The following is a 21,233-nucleotide window of genomic DNA, read 5'->3' as shown; positions in this document are numbered from 1 at the left end:
CAGGGTCCTGTAACCGGGAACACAGGTCATGTGCTGTCTTGGACCTACGTCAAGACATCACCATAGGCAAGCAGCAGCAACAAATGCCCATCATCTTTGACTCTTCCACATTCCCAACTCAAAAGGAAGGAAGCAAGAATCTATCTGGTGGCAGACAAAGACACCTCTCGACATGTGCACACCTGCACACCCCCACGTATGTACATATACATGTACATTCACAAGGGAATTTTTTGGAATGCTTTCCAAGGAGATTTTTCCCCCAGCAAAGTAAGGGCAAATGGAGAATAGAGATTTTTATTTTTATTTTTTTAAACTTTTTATTTCAATCATCATGTTCCTTCAGATATGGAGACTGAAAAAAAAAATACTCTACTGACATGAAATAGTGCCTATGCCAGGCTTTCTTCATCGCAATTGTGCTGCAGGCATAGACATATTGCCAGTCTTGACTGCTGTAATGATTAAAAAGCTCAGCTTGGCCTACATCAGCCACCCTATCGCCAGTGACTAAGCAGCATCAATACTGGCAAAAACATAAAGTTTCTTCAGAAAATAAATAAATAAATAGAAGCACAGGCATAATCCCTGTTTTCATTACCTCTTATTTTTCTAGGAGATCTGTTAGTGATTTTAACATGCTGTTATATGGATGTTCACTGCCCAGCATTCAACTGTCTTTACCTAGCTGAGCAATTCAATGGGGCATAAGTCACTATATTGCTGCCTTCTGGTGATTGCCAGCTGTCTCCTAACTTGCAGAACAAAGTGTACAGCAAGGACCAACCCCTGGAGGACTCCACTTTAGGCCACAGCATCTATAACACCCAAGCGGAGGTCACCAGCTCTTAAATATGACAGAGGCCAGTGCCATGGGACCGGCCTCCATAGCCACGGCCACAGGATGCCCAGGAAGCAGCAACTGGTCAATGACAGCCCAACAACAGCACAATGTGTTGCTCTGCTTCTTCCTCTGCTTCACCTAGCCTCCTCCTTTGGGGCTTGTTTTGAGATCCATCAGCGGAACCACCTTTAATCTGTGCTGTGAGCAGCCTGTTGATGCTTTGTGGAAAACAGGGTAAAACAGCCCTGTGTTTTCACTCAAAACCAGAATTGCATCATGCTGAGTACTGAATGACTACAGAAAAAAAATCCCCATTCTGTCAGCTTAACCTCATGAGTGCTAAGCACTTAAAAAAAAAAAAAAAAAAAAAAAAGCGCATCATTCAAAATACTGCCTTCTCTGTGGAGTAAAATTACCAAATTGGTTGATTCTCTCAGAGCGCCATTCTGCATACAGAAATGTAAGAAACGCGTGTGTGTGCTTTTTCTGCATTCTTTTTTCAAAGCTGCTGCTGATTGTTCGTGTGTGTGTAAATAAAGCTTTCACATTTATAATCAACCACCTCCTCTTCCTTCCCTCCTTTCCTGCCTTATTCTTTTCATACTGCTTCAATCCTTTGTTAGTAGCAGTAATCACACAATGAGATTTGCCTGAGAAATTTCAGAAGAAAAAAAATACTTTTCTGCACGTTTTCATAGAAGCATAACATTTCAGGCTGTTTTTCTCCTACGACTGAACGCAAATTCCTGCTTCTGAAAAGTATACCTTTAAAATTTGGGGGCAAAGGAAACTACAATGTTTTTCAACAGAAATGCAAAAATGATAGTGGTTTTACAACAATCTCTGTGTAAAAATGTCGAGAAGAGAGAGTGTAGTGATGAAACACCCTTTTTACCTCAGAAAGATCTGGGTAATGAACAACTGGAATACAGAAAATTTTCAAGACAATTATTTAAAAATATGCATTTCTGTTTAAACTGCACTCGGGTTTTGTTGTTGTTCTCAGAAAAGATGTTTTAGGAATGGAGAGTCCCCAGTTTACCCTGTTCTGACTAGGTGGAGTTCATTGCAGGAATGGCTTTATGTGGGTAATATGGATTGCTCTTCCTGACTCTGCTCTTCCTCCTTGTCTGCTCTCCCTCTATCTACTATCTTGTATCTACTGGTATTATAGAAACGACTTCAGATAACCTTTTACTGGTCCTGATTTCGGTTAGAGAGGAAGAAGAATCTGCTTTTTCTTATATAAAAAGCAGCTTGTTTCACTTTTGGCAAAGGAAAATGGAAATGGGAAATAGGAAAGAGAAATGGGAAGGGGAAGGGACAAGGAGAAAGGAAGAAGGAGAGAAAATTCAGAGTTCCATTTTATGATTCAGTGACTCTTCAGATTGGTTTTACAGATGACAGAAGATGAGACAAAGCTACCTTATAAACGTCTTTTCATCAAGCTTTTGCAATGTCTTTCAAACTCTAAGTAATATTGCAGTCCTCATCACCCACAGTGATTTATGTTCATATGGCATTTTTTTTGTAAGATATGTAACTTTAGCCTAACTTAAGACTGGACAGAGTATAAGTATATCATTGTTCTCTAGTTACCCATCAAAGTCAATGTTGAATCAACAATTTTTTATACTAACTTGGCTTGTTTTCACAGGCCAACTAATTAAAGCTTTACTTTAACTGTGACATATAATATATTAAACATCTAAAGACCTAGAAAATTTTCTATGACAAACCTTTAAAATAAAATTAATGCACTAGCTAGAAGTAAAACATCTTGATTTGAATTGAAGACTAAAACAAAGAATAAGATGGCATTTTTAAACAAAAGAAAAATGTGGCATATTTTGCCCCAAATCGTACAAAACCATTTAGATTAACCAATGCCAAATTCACGAGGAATTATAGAAACTACAGTTTGTGCAAAAATACGCTACCATTTACTGTAGACTACAGATAGTATGAAATAAAAAAAAAATAATAATAATAAAGTGCTTAGAATCATGATTGGATTGCATACTAATTACAGTAACACAAAAATCAAGATGCAATTGACATGGACAACTCATTACTATAGTTGCAAGAAAATGAATTTGTGGAGTTTTCCTGGTAGAACATTGTGTTTACTGTTATAATAGATTGTCATAGCAGTCTGTTAGGCATTGTTATTTATGTATTTTTCCAAACTGTCTTATAACATAAATAAATAAATAAATAAACAAACCCTTCTCTCATAGTCCTTTCATTACTACTGCAAGATGTATACATTACCATAACCTAAAGTGCAACAGATGGATTGCCAGCAGGAAAAACAAAAAGTCATCAGAAAGATGGCAAGAAAAGGAGAAAAGAAAGGGGAAAAAATAAATAAATAAATAAATAAATAAATAAGCAAGAGTACCTCAGAGTTCCTATATATAGCCTTTGTTTGATTGAGTGTACTACTTTTCCACTACTCTTGTGGATACTTGAATACTTATTCTCTCAGACAAGTATATTCCTATTCTATCAGGAAAGAATAAGGGCCCACAGTGTTTCCAAAATTATGAATAGGGGAACTGCAGCAGCGCATTGACTGTGATGTCCTTTAATTATGCTGACTATTACAGTGCATTAATTGAGTGAACTGAGATGCATCATTATGACCATATTTCTGTAATAATTATTTTATTTTCTATTTTTCCATCTTTAGATATGCAGAAAATTGTCTGTGTGTGCCATGACATAAGAACTTTTTCCCACAGTATATCCAAGGACATCAGAACAACTCTTGAGGCACAGATTTATGCTTCACATGCAGCTCAGCTAAAGCATTTTGTTGATGGCACTTACTCCATGGAAAATAAACATACTTGCTAAAAAAAATAAAATCCCTTCATGCCTATACTGTTATAAAATAGCCAGTAAGAAGCTATTATTCTTACCAAGTATCAAAACAGGTTATGAAGAAGAATACCATTCATTAAGAAAAAGCCCAGATGTATAGGGAGACCATATAAGGTAACAGTGAGTAGCTGAAAGATGAATCGTTAAAAAAAAAAAAGAGAGAGAGAGAGCTGACAGGAAGAATTTACAGAAAGAACAGAGTACTTGTTAGATTATATTCACAGGTGGGGGCAGAGAATTTATTTTTAATTACTAGAAATGTAAGGGGATTTTTTTTCTTTTTTGAGAGAATGGGTGGTTTGCATGTTTGATACTGATAAGAGGAGATTTTTGTGCACAGTGCAAATGTTTTAACTGCTTTGGAGGCTTGGTGTCCCCGTCAGCAATACAGGAGGCTTATAAATCAGGTTATAGACAGCTTCATCTTTCTTGGCATCGAGCGTCTGGATGTTTTGCAGGTATAAAAACATACGGTGCTTTTGATAGCAGTGACCACAATTGGGCAGTTGGGGCAAAATCTCCTCCAGCTTTCTTTACCCTCCCTGGCCACGTTCACAGGGGAGGCTGAGGCAGGTCCGAGGCCCAGGAGACCCATGAAGGAAAGGTTAGAAGCAGACATACACCGCGATGGTGTGGAGACAGAGCAGAGTGAGATGCAGAACGCCGTGGCTGATGTGCACTGGCAGAGCCTCCTGACGGTAACAGGAGCCACAGGAGAAAGCTGCGAGCCTGCAGAGTGCTTTATGAAACATTCAAATGACAAAATCTCTGATCCAAGGAGGGCTCATTCTCCTCGTTTCCACCAAGCCAGCCAACCCCACCTCCCGGAGCCAGATCAGACACCACCCCTCATCTCCCTGCACAACCTCGGTGTGCCATTTTCCAAGAGGTAATCTATTTGCCAACTTCTATTTCTGTCAGATCAACCTGTTCCCTGAAGCATAATGAAAACTCCCTGCCAGATCAATTTGTTTCTGAAGTTTCCCGGTTGCCAGCTCCACTCTGAGTTATTTCATTTTGTCTGCATGTCAGAACCATTAGCCTGGCAACTGCTTAAACCTTGAATTATTGTCACAGGTGTGGGGGGGTGCTGGATAATCATGACGGGAAGCAAAATGCCTGCCCTGCAGAGACACCACCCCAGGTGATGTGGAAGCAAAAGCAAGCACTGGCAGTGGGTGTTGTCACCACACGGTGGGAGAGGTGAAAGGTTTCTTGGCTTTCATGTCCAGCTGTGCAGGCTGCACAGTGCTGGTTTCTGCAGGGAGAGAAGGAAGTGGCGCTGATCCTCCGGCGGGGCCAAAGCACCATGCAGCAAGCAGCCCTCTTGCAGAGCCCCAGCAGGTACCAGCTCCTAGGGTGGCCAAAACCTGCCTCTCGGTTGGCATTGCAATTAGCTGAGTAATCCTAAAACGTTAAAGTCCTTGAGTGCATTTTTTTTCTTTTCTTTTTGGAACCAATGCGATATTTTTTAGCATCAGGAAGCGAGTGGCAAAGGCCAGTGTCCAAGAAGAGATGAGTCACGTTAAGTGGGCAGACAAAGGAAGTGGATCTGCAACCCTGCAAGACAGCAGCGTGTAGAGGAGAGAAGCATGGGGGTTGTATGAAAGGCAGTGCTGAGTCATGAACGACAGCAGGGAGACAAAGGAAGGCTGGAGGTGAAATAGACTATACACAGAGAGGATTACCAGGAAAAAGCCTGCATTTCATATTATCCCTCCCTTTCTTTAGGGCTTCGCAGGAATTTATATGCCTTGCTTTCTTAAAACTGAACACTGCAGAAGCTGTTTGTGCTCTGTGCTCGGTTCGTTCTGCATGCTTTGCTGTGAACTAGGACAGTGCTGATTAGAGTTAGACAGCTCATAACCCTATTCAGGATTTTTCCCCTTAGGTGGAAAAAAAAAAAAAAAAAAAAAAAAAAAATAAAAGCTGATGTAATTCCCCAGGGCTCCTTCTTTGGCATTGCTATTGCATAGCTACACAGTCTCCCAGAGTAATTGTCTTGAACATCCCAGCCCCCCTCGAGACTGAAGGTCCTTCTGGCTGCTTTTTCTTGCATGTGTTTTCTTCTTTATGTAAGGAATGAAAGGGGAAGAGTGAAATGAGAGGAATAAAAAAGGTGATGAAATTTTCAGTTCAGCCACAGAAGGTACATTCAGTACTGGATGTCAGGGGGAAATCCAAGAAAGTAGCTCTTGCATTCCAGACTCTGGCTTTTCGACTGATGGGGTGAAACTGCAGCGGGAGGCTGTGAACGACAGGCTGCTGATCCTCCGAGGCAGAGACCCTCGGTTCCCAAAGGCATCAGCCATGCAGAGACTTGCTGGGTTCAGACCCCTGCCTCCCTCTCCAGGGCACCACGCCGTCATTTAAGTGATTCGGAAAACCCGCTCCCTGCTCATACCCACAGGTCTCATAAATGCACCACAGTTAAATTCATCCTGGCCTGGAGGCTGAAGGATCACATCCATAACCAAGCCCTTGTCTGATCTCCGACCATGGGTCTGGAAAAACAACAAATCTGCTTTCAAATAAAAAAGGAACATGATAAGATCCGTTCTAAAAGAGCAAATTCACCTAAAACCATGACCACTTATTTTAAAAAGCAACATCAGAGGAATCAAAAGAGACACTCAGATTTGGAAGGCCAATCATCTTTGAACACAAATAATTGCTTTATGTACTGGTGGAGGGAATTCATTTTACAGTGTACTAAAAAACAGCTTGCTGCCTCTGTGTCTCTTTTTTCCACCTGAAAAGTAGGTCAACAATCCTTACAGCTTTGAGAAGAAGAAATGAGTAATGCTTGTTGAAAACATGAAGGATTTAATTTCAGTCGTGAACAGAAAGAAAAATTAGTTCTGCTTTTTGTATGAGATTTTGGTGTGCAGCTAGAAGTCAGGCACCACTGCACGTGATGTGGTGTTCACATCAAGAGCCAGCTGCACCCCAACCTTTCATTACTTGGCCTCAGTGTGAATATAAACAGAGGAGGAAGGAGAATACGGCTAGAGATGGGCTAGGGCAGCCTTAAAAATGAGGAACTACGTCAGAAGAAAGAGGTGGCAAGGTGGCCAAGAAACCTGATGATTCAGCACATCCCACCACAACTATCCAGAACGGAAGCTTACTTCATCATAACAAAACCCAATGGGAAAATAATAATTGCATTTCTTGGCTTCCCTTGCAATAAATGTCCATCAAGGGCACTATGGATTTTACGGTACAAAGCCCAGCCCAGGACCTGTATTCTCCCTGTGAATAACGCACTTCTCATTTGAAAGGAATTGAGATATGTATTGAGATATATTTAAAAGCAGTGATCTGAGAAGGTTTCTGTTTTCTTCTATCAGGCAGCTTCTGGTACCAAATGTGAAGCACTTGTTATGGTATAGCAAGAGAGTTCTTTACAGAACTGAACATGTTAACGCCTACGCCAGTACACACTGACACAGGCATGCACACAAACATAGTTTGATCCATAACTATGACTGATGCCGTTACACGCTTTTCTTCTTTCTCTTCCCGATAAGCTACTGAGAATACTTTATTTTACTGAAGCAGAGAAAGAACTTCTCCCTATTGCAGTGGCCTCCCCACTTTCTCCATCATACGTACAGTAACTACCCAGAAAGATCCTGGACAAATACTGAAGCTTATTTATAGTTTAGCTTAGACAAACAAGACGACTGCATATGCATTAGTGAGGCAAAGTGAGTAATAAAATCACAAACAAGGCAGGACAGAAAAATTGTATTTTGTTTAGCTGTACGATGAATTTTCAATAGCCCTTTAAAAAAAGTATTTTATGACTTTGGTTGAGATTGCAAGCATTAGTGCTGTTTGTAATGTGTCCAGTGATTCTGGTGGATCCTCGTCAAATTACAGCACGCTTTCCATTTGGATTTCCTCCATCATTAGGTCTTATTTTCCTGTCAGTTTGCCCATTTTATCATGAGCTTCTTTCAGACAACAGACTGGGCAACATACCTCCAGCAGTAAAAGAAATCAAACAGTCTATAAAAATAAAAATATGTTTCAACAATTTTTCCACAAAAGATGGTTTATCAGAGTGTATAATATGGATGATAGATTCATGTTGGCACTTCAGTTTTCCCAAACACACACAAAAAAGATTTGCTTTTCCTTATTTTCTTCTTTAAAAGGGTTGATACACTAGAAAGAATTATATTTTGGATTCCTGAAGTGTGCTAAACCAATCCAACAGGAGCTAACTTGCCAAATTCAACTGTGATGTGAATCGGGGTTAAAGGTACACAGCAAGTTTAGAAACGGGGGAAATATTAATGTTTTTCCACCAGTGCCACTCTAACAACTCAAAGCAAATTCTGAAAGCTTTTAAATCACACTGATAACTTCTCACAGGCTAAACTGCCCCTGTGTTAATTATGGATACGATTATTGTTTAAGTAAACATCAGTGTACAGCAAGCCTAAACTTTATAGTCCCCTTTATTTGCTTCTGCTAAAGGACGTCTCTCATCGTTCCAGGATCAGAGTCACTTCTTGCACTAATAAGAGCAATTTTCTGAGATTACTGGAATGGCATTAGATTAGGTCAGCAGTGAAATTGGCCCTCTGCATGTATCCTAATTTTACATCCCCATGAAATACCACATCACTCACATCAGCCTGACTTTTACCCTTGGAATTAGTTTCCCAGCACACTCTTGCGGCGCCACTTCACAACATCATTTACTTCACCCTATTGTCTGTCCCTGAATCTCCCGAGAGACTTGCCTGAATCTGCTGACTCCGGGCAGCATTTGCAAGACTTTGGCTTTTTAATTAATTAATTAATTAATTTGCTTAATTTAGTGAACATTTAAGAAAGTTTCAGGAAAGAGGTGATGCATTGGTACCATAAAGAAATTATATCCCTGTGTTGTTTTTTTGTTTTTGTTTTTTTTTGTTTGTTTGTTTGTTTTGTCGTTTTGTTTTGTTTTGTTTTGTTTTGTTTCTGAAGCCAAGAGGGAACTGCAGCCATATCACTTCATGGAAGGACACCCAGGAGTCAAGTCCAAAGATCCCAAAATATTTTTTGGGATCCGAAGATCCCAAAATAACCCATTACCGAAGATCCCCAAATATTCCAGGTGGGGCTGTCCCCTCGGGGATTTCCCCTGTGGTCAGCACACCACATGCTGCAGTACCTACACACCACTGCCATCTGAAATCGAAGGGTGTTCATGTGTTGCTTCCTGCACCTCAAATCCCGACTTCTAGAAAAATCTTCCCTTTTCCCCATCTCCTATGCCTCTCGAAAACACGGAGGCAAATACTCCAGCACTTAAGCAGAACACAAATGTAACCTATTGAATGTATAGCGCTCTTGGCCTCAAACTGTGCTCTTGGGACTGTGTTTTGAGGTCGATTATTGGGATGCAGGAAGAGCTGCCACATCCAGGCGTAGAAACACACGTTGCTTCTGGCTTGGTTTTGGACACCAGTACATAGGATTGACCATGCCGATGCTGTGCACTGACTGTGCGCTGACCGCCCGTCAGAGAGAATCATCTCAAACCTAACAGGGGATGCTGGGCTCGGGCCTGGCCCGGCCTGCAGCGACTACGTGGGCAAGAGACAACTCCTGTACCAGCCTGGCCCTGCTACTCCTGCCCTGGGGCTGACCGGCACTGACACGGGCACAAGGCGCCATGTGGAGACCTCAGTACCCAGCAGGGTGGCACGGGGCTCGGGGAGGGGTTTGGCCACCCACAGCCCCCTGGCCTCAGCCCCCGCTCGGTGGTGGCACGGTGTGGGCCTCCTGTGTGCCAGGGCAGGGCACGGGCAGACTGAGGGGAGCCGTGGCACACAGCAGGGCACACGGCATGGCGGGCACACAGCATGGCGGGCACACAGCGTGGAGGGCACACAACATGGCGGGCACCTCACTGGGCAGCGCAGCACACACCCTCCCTTCCCCAGATGGCTTTTTTTTTTTGAGGTGTTTTTATTGTTGTTGTTCACGTTTTTTGATGTTTTATTATTATTATTACCATTATCTTTATTATTATTATTATTACTGCTATCGCCGAGCAGCCCCACAGGGAATCGCCACATCCCCACGGCCGGCCACCAACCACCCCGTGCCCCTCCCCCCCGCCTTGCCGCTCCCCTCCCCTCCCCCTCCCCCCGAGCGGCGCGGCGGCCGCCCCTCCTCCCTCCCCTCCCCCTCCCTTCCCCTCCGCCCTTCCCCTCCCTCCCCTCCCCCTCCCCGCGCGGCCCCGCGGGGTCACGTGCCCCCTCCCCCTCTCCTCCCCCCCCCCGCCCTCCCCCTTCCCATCCCCCCGGCGGGGCGGGGGAGGGGCAGCGCAGCCGCTCTGCGCGGCGGGGTCAGCGGCGGGTACCGACAACCCTGTAAGAGGCGGGCACTGCCCGCACGGCCCCGGCGCCGCCTCCATTTTGTGTCCCCGGTGTCCCCAGCCCCCACCCCGCCCCCGGCCGCGGCTGGGCTGGGGGAGCGGGTTGGGGGGTCAAGGGAAAACATCCAAATGCTCAGCCTCACTCTGCAACGGGGGCAGCCTCAGGCATTTTGGGGAGGGGGCGACCATGCTTGGGTCCCCTCAGCAGTGTTACTGCAGGGCGCAGAAAAGCCCTGTGCAGCCCCACTGAGCTCCCCTGAAATCCATCAGTTGTCATCATTCAGTCATTTCTAACCCATAACGTTGACATCCCAAACCAACCAGATCAACAGTATGGGCCTGGCTCCTGGCTCTCTCTCTCTTTTTTTTTTTTTTTTTTTTTTAACACAAAATCCACCCCTGCGACTCCCATCTGGTGATGAAGTTAGTGCTGATTTACGCAAGGGTACCCGAGAGCTGATGCCTCCTCCCTGTGTATAAAATGGTGTTTGGGAATGAGTAGCTGCCTGGTAGGCATGGGCACTACAGCTCTCCCTGAAAGGCGTCTACGAGAGCGTGCTCTTGGCCCTGCACTGCTCACATTTCTGCACTGTAACCTGGCAATCTTCATAAAAGAAGGAGTCCTTTAGAATAAACGTGCTCACATGGCTGAAAATTCATCAGATTTATTTTTTCTTAATGAATGCTTTCACATTTCATATTTGTGAATGTTTTTGGGTTTTAAAACAATGGGCATTTTTTAGCAAACTTCAGTCCCTGCAGGCAGAAAACATAATTCTTCACGTGTTTCACCCAAATCTTTGTTCTTTTTCCCTTTTTGGTGAGAAATCCTGGGAGAGGACCCAAACATTTCCACAGCAGCTTTAAGAAAGCCGCTTGGCATCGCCTGCCCTTTCCAGTGGCCGGCCATCCATCCATCCATCCATCCATCCATCCATCCATCCATCCATCCATCCATCCAACCATCCACCCATCCATCCAACCATCCCCCTTTGTGCAGGCTTTCCACGTCAGGGCCATGCCACCACCGTGCCAGTCGGAACAACAGGGGGAGTGCTAGTGAAAGGGAAACCAGCTGAGCTGAGCATTGCTTCACCATCTCGTTTGTTTGGGTCAGGGCCTGATCTACCAGTTGTACTGGTTAGCGTATAAAAATAAATAAATAAATAAATAAATAACACCTTCAAACCATCCACCTTTGTGTGCAAAAGACACAGTTAAACCCTGGAGTCGGAATATGCTGGGAGGCAACCAGTCCTTCACGCTGAATGTGATGGGGGCATAGTGGCACTAAAAATTTCCTGCGTTGGCAGTGAGAGGAGTTCGTGCTGGCACTGCGAGCACGGTTGTGAAGGACTGCTGACACCAAGAAAAAGGTCCTTGTGATGTACGGGGCTGGTTGGAAGCACTGGGTGAGGGAATTGCTGCAAAAACAGAGTCAAGTAAGCAGAAACTGTGCTTAGATAATTAAAATGCTGATGAAACCAAGGATCTTTCAGCTAATAGTGAACATGCAGTAGAAAGGATTTCATTACATTTTAACTGTGTGGACCCCCCTAATGCCTGAGTGCAGATGCAGCACATGCAGATAGCATAAACTCATGGGTGTTTTTTTTTTTGTTTATTTTGTTTTGTTTTTTTTTGTAAAACTTGTTCTTAAAAAGAAATGGCATAGTTTGTTTATCAGTACTGGGAGATCCTGGAATTTCAGAACGCAGATATCCCGAATGAGTTTTTCAAAGTACGGATATGTGAATTGTTTTTTCTAGTTTTTGTTGTAACAGCCCATTAGAAAGTACTGATACATTTGTGCATAAAACAGATAAAATGTTCCCGCTACCAATTATGTTTCTGAGGGCAACTACAAAAGGGCAGGTAGGTTCATCCTGAGCAGGGAAGGTCAGAGCAGGCCTACCTGCGGCCCCCAGGTGCCTGTTTCTGTATGAAGCAGAAAGCCTGCTTGCTGGGGACCTGCTGGGGAAGCCACATGCTGCTGGCAGCAGCAGCAGAGCTGTAGGGACCCCCAGGGTAGCTTGAGACACCAAGGCCCTGGAGAGCAGTCCAAGGGTTGGGAGCAGAGCTGTGGCTCTGGGACGTGTGGACCCTGTGCTGATATGGGGGTATTTCCATCAGGAGGTGGTCAAATCCCAAACGAGTACCTCCATCAGCAAGCCTCATTGCTGGCCCTATTTACAGACCCAGATGCCAGTGCGTGCGGGCTGTTCCTTCATTGTTCTCAATCCTGAGGTTGAAAAGAGGTTTTGTCCTACTCAGAGCAAAAAGAATATAATAATTTTAACAGAAAAGGCAGTCATCTCTTTCTGGGAGGCAGGGAAAATACTGCCCTTCTGTGTGTAACTGTGGAGCCATGTGGACCCGCTCGGGAAGGGCCGATTTGCCCCCGTTGCGTGTGGTTGCTGTGCATCCACGGCTGGAAGAAAGATAGTCGTCCTCTCAGCTGTTGCTATGGGAACTTTTTCAGAGTTCTTGCAACTCCTTTTCCAGGGCTGCTGGAACAATGAAGGATATTGAGCACAGAGCATGAACCGTCCTCCGAAGCATTTTAATAAATACCAAGTTTTATTTAAAGCCGCGTCTCCACCAGCCCTTGCCAGCTCTTGTCTAATTGCTGCCGCCTCGAATATGGTGGCTTTCCAAGAATGCTGCTGAAGCTCCCCACAGCTCTGTTGCTCATCCGTTTGGGTCACCTACTGAGTTACATTCTGCCTCGTGGTAAAGCAAATTCCGTGTGTGTTTCCTCATGACGGTGCAATTAATTTATTTACTCAAGCAACTCACTGAAACATTAGAATAGAAAGGCATATGGTGTGAACTGGTTGCACAAGTCAGAGTCGATTTGTTACTTTCAGCAGCGGTAGCTTATTATATTTGATACCTCTCAATTGATTTGCTTTTGTGCTCAACTTTGATCTTTTAAGGCATTAGCCTTAAGAAACTGTGACTTTATGCATACACATGCATTTTGTAGTGGCACAATTGATTTCTCGATGCAGTTGTTCCTTCACCTTAATTCTTTGTACTATGTGGGCCACATTTTCACAACCTTCGTCCAAGAAACCACTGCAGCACTAAAGTCATAACGTCCCTCTGGATGTTATTCCAAGTAGGAATCAGTCACAGATTTAAATAAGGACATTTTTGAGTTTTTATTCAAAGTAAATTTGAAAGATTTTTTGATCGTTTTTCCTAGATCTACCCCATACGACAAGTCTGTAAGAATTTTCTGATCAATCTTCTCTAAGGTTAGAATTAGTATTTCCTAATATACTAATTCTAATATTACTCTAATCTTATGCAACATCATGAGTGTGTCTACTGACATCATCACAGTACTGATCTCTTGCACTAAAATAGATTAAAATTTTTTTTTTCACAGCTAGATTTGGGGAGCAGGAAATAAGAAGGTGGGTTTTTTTTTTGCATTTAATTTTGAGCTCTCCCCTTCAGAATGCTTTCTGCTCTTAGGAAATGGAGAAAAAAATGAATTCATGACATAGACGGTAAAGGAAACCATAAGAGAGATGTATTGAATGTGAAATTATTCTGTTGCTAACCGCAATTTCAGAGGTGCGGGTGTGAAAAAAGAATTCACATTACCAGAACCAAAATGTGTGTGATTCTTTAAAAAAAAAAATAAGTAAAAATGGAAAGCTCTATATTAGTACATTTTTTTTTTGTGAGATTGAGCTTTAAATGTAGAGTGCATGGTTTTATGCCAGTGAATGTTTGAGAAAACACTGTTACCAGCTGCTGGGCTGCACTCTCCAAAGCTCGCATGAAGGGCTGCTGTGAAGATTAGAAAATTACATCCCTCAGCTGCGGTTTGCATAGGTGTGCACACCGTGTTGTGCCTTGGCCTTTTGCCACTCGGATTCAGGCAGAGAAGGGAAAACTCGAGGCTCTTCCCTCCCATCATTTCCCAGAGGAAAAGGGTCCTTCTAGCAGCGCCTGCCTGTGCTGAAGTGGGGAGCAGGATGCCTGATTGCATCGCATTGGCACAACCCTCCTCAGAGGGAAATGAAAATTGAGGTTCACTGGGAGATCTGCCGGAGATGAATGGGCTGAGGGTTGCTGTTGTGAGGAGAGCAGTGCCTAATGGCATTCTGCTTCAGAGAGCTCCCACGATCTGCGAAACAATGTGCCCATTGCCACAACTGCTCAAGGTGGCCAAGTTACTCCCCCGCCGCTCCGTGCAGCTGATGCAGATTTTAATCAAGCCTCTCTACAGTGTGCAGAAACATAATCAAGGATTTCATTTTTGTGCTCGGTGCTGCTGCCCCTCGTGGGTCCTCATCTCTGTCACCCCCCGTTTGTTTTCCCACACTGAGTGGTATGGTGAGCGCTGACGACACACACCAGTAATTATACATGGGGACAGGCCGAGACAAGCAAGCAGTCTGGTTGCTCTTGGTTTGGGAAAGGAAGAGCAACTCAAATTTGGGGAAATTCAAAACCCCAGTAGCACCCCATTCACCCATACAAAAAAATATTATATGGTTGCACCTCCACTTGACCACTACATGGCCAAAGCGAGGAGAAAGGAAAAACTACCTAGCACCCTAAGGGGACTGCGGTCAGGTCAAAACTGTCTCAGAGACGCAAAGAAAAGAGAAACTGAAACTGGATTCACAGATTAAACTCAGCTGCACGCATTTTGTTCAAAGATGAACAACTCTCTTCCGGTCTAGAGTATCAAGCTGAGTGCCTCTGCTCACAGGATTTAGCTGAAACAAAATTAAATGTGTCTGCTGAAGGGACAGAGAGTGAATGAACTGTGAAGCTACGGTTTGGGAAAAAAAAAATAAATAAAACACAACACAGTTTTGCATCGGTGTGTTTGCTGTTGCAAGGTCACACAGCAAACAGTCACTCTCTGTCCTGAAGATTTCATTCTACAGACAGGGATTTTCCAGGGTTAAGGGGCAAGAGAGGTATGGGTGATTTTGGGGTGGTGTTTTCAGGAGTGTGGCTTTGGCCAACCTCACCAGCAAAAAAAACATCAACTGCAGTAGGAAGTAAGTTAAACTAGTGCTGAGCAACTTTGAAAATCCCACTTAGGCTGGCTAGCCACATTGGTAGCAGCTGTTTGGGTATTTGTTTTTTAAACAAAATGGTTCTTTGGTCTCTTTTCATACTTTTTTCTACAAGCAGCAAGAGCTCCCTACCTCATCTAATCCTATTCTTCACCTTTTCTGGCTGTCATAACAATGGATTCCACTTACGCAACTTCATCACATTTTTCAGAGTTCATCTATATTTATTGTTACTGGATTTTTTCATCTCTGTTCAAAGAAAATGTTGAAATACATTCAAAATGCACTAGAACTTGAATTCCAGTTGGAAAATGTGCTGGGAAGTGTAGGCACACTCTCAGAATGCCATTTGAAAAGGCAATAACTTAAAAAAATGTTTTTGTAAGCTGTGGGAAAATGAAAAAATACAGATTTTCCATGAATTTCACACTAAATGCATTGTGATGTCCAGTTGATGAACACATACCTAACACCCCTACAGTATTTTTCATCCTGTAACTGTCTCCAAAAGTAACGGGCACCAAATCCTATTTTCACATTTTAGCCAAGTTGGAGGCACTTCTTACTTTTAAGTCTCTGGAGTCCCAGAACAGCTCAAATTGCTTGTATTGCTTTTGATACTCTCTGTTAGTACTTTGAGTCAGCAAAACAGGAAATATCAAGGGATTGTTGAGGTGTGCTGCAGGTATAACAAATGAGTAGAAGCAAACTCTCATCTATTCTGTGCATTAAGAAATCTCTGCTGGATGTGGGATACACTGCTGAAACTGAAGGACATTTCAGGTATTCTCTGGATAAAAGAGAAATTACAGTTCAGAGAGCAAGCTAAGTCAAGGGCAGTCAGATGTGTTCTAAAAGTAAAATACATAGAGGAAAAATTTCCCTCAACTACCAGTCTATGCATTAACTTGACTTACTTTTGTGAGGAACAGTTTTTTATAATTATCTAAATGCACAAGAGATTACCAGGCGAATCTGGACTTTGGAGTTACAGGGTACCGTAGATCTCACAGAAAGACTTTAAATTGCAGTTTGGGGTCAGATTCACACATGTAGTTGTCTCAAAATTAACATGAAGTCTCTCTACCAGAGGCAAATAAAACAGATTTGCAGTGGACTGAGATCATAATTTGGCTTGTGGTTTCCTATTTAGACTAACATTGAGGCTTCCTTTGAATGAGAAGAGCTGAGAAATTATTAACATGAACAAAACACGATCATCAACAACAACAACCATAATGTTCCGGAAGTGGAAAAGTTTACAGTGCCCATAACTCTGAAGGTTAAGTGATGAGGTCATATATCTGCATGTGAAGAAGGGTTTACAAAATAAATAACTACATAGAAACAGTATTCACACTGCTCTATCATAGTCTGTATCTGATAACATTTTTAAGCAGTCTTATATCTGAGGAAATAGCAGTGATTCAGCTGGTCCAAAGGCAAATCTCTGAAGATCTGAACTTGTAGTGGTTATTAAAGGTGCATAAAAATAGAAGTTTATTTTAATGTTTTCATTTATAGCACTTACTTAACATTTGCTGGTTGCTTCAAAAACAGAATAAGATCCACCGTTGTTAAAAATCTTTGTTACACACGTTTGGTACTATCATTGCTTTTGGTCTGGTCAGCAATCACTTCAAGAGATGTCTTCTCATTTCCAGACATTCTCTTGCATCCATAAAATTATCATGGAAAGTTCTGAAGTTACTCCAGGAAAATTATCTTAATGCTTTTTCCCCTTTTCTGTTTAGGAGCCTCCAGAAGCAGATGGCAGCACTAAGGAACTGAGGAGCAGAGAGCCACTCTTGCACTATGAGACAGCAAGTCTCTATTTCCATGGCCATCCCATGGTCATCATTCACTGTGAGTGAAGATAAGGTTTCTGCATGTTAGTTAAGATGGTCCCCAGCATTTAGAAGAGAATGGCTTCCTCTGCTACACCAAAGGAGAGGCCGTGAATGCTAATGCCACACTGACACATAACTCAGATCTGTACAGAGATGCTTAAACTTGGAGAGAGGCAGGGCTACAGTATGTCTTTTTAGAAACCTTTAGAATCCCCTCACTCACCATGTTGTCTTGATGATTCATTCCCAGGTGTTTAGCCATTCATGAACAACATGAAACTTAGGCATAAAACTTCATCTTTTTATTTGTATCCTGAGAACCAGTCACCTGAGAATTGTCATGCCTAAACCCCTTTGAGAACTGAGTTGTAGCATCTGTTCAGCTTTGGGCCCCTCAATACAAGAAGGACATCGAGGCCCTGGAACCTGTCCAGAGAAGGGCTACGGAGCTGGTGGAGGGCCTGGAACACAAGTCCTGTGAGGAGCAGCTGAGGGAGCTGGGGTTGTTTGGTCTGGAGAAGAGGAGGCAAGGGAGAGACCTTATTGCCCTCTACAGCTACCTGAAAGGAAGGTGTGTGGAGCAGGGGGTCAGCCTCTTCTCGCAGATGACTAGTGGTAGAACTGGAGGGAATAACCTCAAGTTGCACCAGGGGAGGTTCAGGTTGGAAATGAGGAGACATTTCTTCTCAGAAAAAGCAGTCAGGCATTGAAACGGGTTGCCCAGGAAGGTGGTGGAGTCACCATCCCTGGGGGTGTTCTAGGAAAGGTTGGATATGGTGCTTAGGGACATGATTTAATGGGAGACATTGGTAGTAGGGTAATGGTTGGACCAGATAATCTTGGAGGTCTTTTCCAACCTTAATGGTTCTGTGATTCTGTGATTTTATTTTTTTTTTTTCCAATTGGATATCTGGTTGAGTGAGGGAAGAACAATGTTCACTCAGGTCTCATCATAATAAGCTCTTGGGAGGCGTCTGAATGTGAAAACTGAGAAGCTGTTCTAGGTATTTAGATATGCATCATATCTCTGTTTTCTGTTTCCAAAATGAAGAAAATGCCAGTTTTCAGTATATTCAAGCAAAAAATTACCATTTCTGTGGCATGAGGATAATGTGAATAGGTATTACAAGGAATTCAAGTGTTATGAGCTTAGCCTTTATGACTTAACCCTGAGGGTCATATAAGCCTTTGACAGCTTAAGTGTGGAATGGATGGCCTCTTGTTCTTCTTTCCCACCTTCGTGATCTAAGATAAAACTATTACAGATCCCTGGAGAGACCCATAATACATAGGCTAGGGAAAGACCTATAAATCCAGATGTTTACATGTATTTTGGATCTTGGATCTGGCTATCTGGGAGCTACTCTATCTTGTAAGTTGAATTTCTTTCTACTGTCCATGTGTAGCATTCGGCACAGATTTGCATAATTATAATGTTCAGGTTGTCTCAAATATTCCCTTATTAGATCTTTCTCATATAAACGCCCCTAAAACAATTTCTCTTGAGAAACCTGTGTTCCTATACGCACCCTGCTGCTGTGTGAAAAAATACATATAGTTGCTGTGTAAAGTTCCATCTCAAAATTTGGTCATCTGAAGTTATCTTATCTGAAGTAATAAGACCAGGAAAAACCTGCAGAGTGACATACGTGAGGCAATGAAGAAACGCATCACTAGAAATGCTTGTTCTCTCAGTCTCAGTTTTAGTGCCTCTCTTGTTTCCTGTTTCCTTCCTTGTAGGAGGGAGTTGCTGTCTCTTGGTTGGCTGCATGTCTCTGTCCTCCTGCGTGAACATTTAGTACAGATAAGTCTGTCCCTCTCTGATAATACAGTTGTGAATCTTCCTAGAGTTGACCAGCCTAGGTGTGGGATTTGAGGTTGCTAGTACAGGCAGTGGAGATTTACAACTGAAGTGATGAAATTCACTTACCTATGACAATTTAGCCCACAATAACAATTTTAAATGTCTTTATTCAAAAAGCTGTCATTTGAAGATTCAATAGGTTAAAAATTAGCTTGCTTCTTCAAAAACACCTCTATCTGCAGCAAGGTTTTCTTCAAATAGCTCACATCAGTCAAATTGTCTTTGCTCCATCTCACCAAAATGCCACAAGTTGATTACAACATTTCCCCAAATATCTACCTTAATTACATGGTTTCTGAGCTGTAACACTACTGCTCATAGTTCAGTGGTTGCATAAACTCCCCAGCGAGAAATCTGAACAATATTTAATTAGCCTGGTCCTGCTGTGTGATACTCCAAACACCCTGTTTACCCAATTAAGACAAAGGTTGCATGATCTTATAGTTAGTAAGTGCCTAAGCCTATGTACTAAGCCTTGCAGCTGAAAACTGGAAATGTAAAACGTACATCTCTCCTTGTAAGCCTTAGTCGTGCTATGTCTAAATAACACAAAGCAGATACAGAATAAAAGGAATCCTTTCTATGAATCCTTTTCAAAATGCCTGGTTAAAACATCTGCAAGATGCAGAAGAGGCTCGACTAACAAAAGGGTGCAGGTCCATGGCATGTTCTGTCACAGTAAAATAAGACAAAGGACATTACAGATCGGTGTTTAGATCTCTATTTATATGCCCAAGAAAAGGATCTTCAAAATAAATACACTCTCCAGCACAAAGAATATAAGAATATTAATGTATGTGAAATGTACCTGAGATGCAAATCCTACAAGGCGATGGAAAGGGGAGAAGGAACTGCTTAGCATTCATATCTCCTCTCTACTTGTTCCAATAACATGTTTTTGTCCTGAATACAGAGTATATCCAATTAGCATAACACAGCTTTTGCAAACACTTTTATTCCATTTCACTAATGGTGAAATAATTGTCTCACTTATCCGCAAGATAGCCTTGAAAATGTCTCTTTCAGTCTGGAGATCTTCCCATCCAGAATGGAGATCACACAGCATATTGCATTGCTTCAAGGAGCACCACAAACCAGGGCTGCTCATCTGACTCAGGTGAAGTCTACTGCAGCATGTTTTGCTTTTTCCATGGGAGGACTTTGCTTTAGCCTCCATTTTGCTATTTTTTTTTTCCAACAGTGAGCTCCTGATACCCTTACAAAAGTCTGAAAGTAATTTTTGAGGCCTATTTCAGTGTTTAGTAGAGGCAGTGATTAAGGTTAGGTCTTCATTTTCTTACACTGCTATGAAAAGCACTGAAAAATTGAAAATGGGGAGAAATTTGTCAAAAAAAAAAAAATAATCTGGATGAATTTGATTTTCCAATGAAAAATCAAAGAAAAAAATCACCAAAATATAAAAGTCCATTTTACATCAGGAAGCTATTTCCAAGCAATTCTATGATAACGTACATACCAGAACTCAACATGTGCTTTTATTCAGATCACAGTAATATTTACATTTATGTGGAAAATATGAAAGGATAATCCTGGTCCTTTGAATAAATTCATGGGATGCTTTCCCTGAATATTTAAAAGAGAATTATGTAGGCTGTTTTCAAAATAATATCATGAACAAAGAATATTTCAAAAGCTGTGTACTTTTTACTTATTTGCCTCGGAAGATATCTGTGATATTAATCTTGACTTTGCAAAGTTTTTCATAATGAAGATGGATATTGTTAGTTGTGTTTCATCCCAGAAGTCACTCTTTTCCATCAGTGGGGAATAAATGTTCTTGTGTGTGCAGATGCATATGTGGGTGGGAGTCATCCACTGCCCAGCCACACAGGTTGAAGTCACTTTTACTAGGTGGCAAGGCAGCAAAAACTTCAGTGTTGCCATGGCTATAACCAACACACACATACTGCCACAGTCCTTTCTGCTTTTTAAGTTTCTTTGATCATACTTGTGTCTGTCTTCAAAATTACTCTTACACGAAGCCACAAGCAGTCTGGCAGCATTGGAAAGATTGGGAGAAACAGCCTGGGCAAAGTATAAGTGTGGGGGGGTGTCATTGTCACTAGCATTTGTAGTCTGCAAAAATTGTTTGCCTGAAATTTACATTTTGATGAGAGACTCTCAAACTATCCTTACTAGGTGGGTGTAACGCCAGTGATGTGTGTAAGGACTGATGACTAATACTAAGAGGATGCATAATCCCTACTTTTCAGTGAGTTCCTGAAGTGAAGAAAAGCCAGCCGGATTATAAAATCTTGTCCGTCCTAAGAACCCAAACGTAAGTACTTATCAAAGATTTTTCATTAAGCCTTGCTTTCTGTAATTG

The 21,233-nt window shown here is 42.4% G+C and overlaps 1 protein-coding gene and 1 long non-coding RNA gene across 2 annotated transcripts in view; one reads left to right on the top strand and one right to left on the bottom strand.

Moving 5' to 3' along the window:
• Positions 1 to 21,233, bottom strand: part of LOC140000002 (uncharacterized) — an 81,800-nt gene that overhangs the window by 26,954 nt on the left and 33,613 nt on the right. The window lies entirely within an intron of this gene.
• TBL1X (transducin beta like 1 X-linked) overlaps positions 21,127 to 21,233 on the top strand; it is a 239,196-nt gene continuing 239,089 nt past the window's right edge. Inside the window, exon 1 of the mRNA XM_072029631.1 lies at positions 21,127 to 21,185. The gene's annotated coding sequence lies outside the window, so the exon portion shown is untranslated. The remainder of the gene's footprint in view (positions 21,186 to 21,233) is intronic.

The sequence above is a fragment of the Anas platyrhynchos genome, chromosome 1 (assembly GCF_047663525.1).
Source record: "Anas platyrhynchos isolate ZD024472 breed Pekin duck chromosome 1, IASCAAS_PekinDuck_T2T, whole genome shotgun sequence".
Taxonomy (NCBI): Eukaryota; Metazoa; Chordata; class Aves; order Anseriformes; family Anatidae; genus Anas; species Anas platyrhynchos.
The sequence above is the reverse complement of the archived record's forward strand: the minus strand, read 5'-3'. Positions and strand labels throughout refer to the sequence as shown.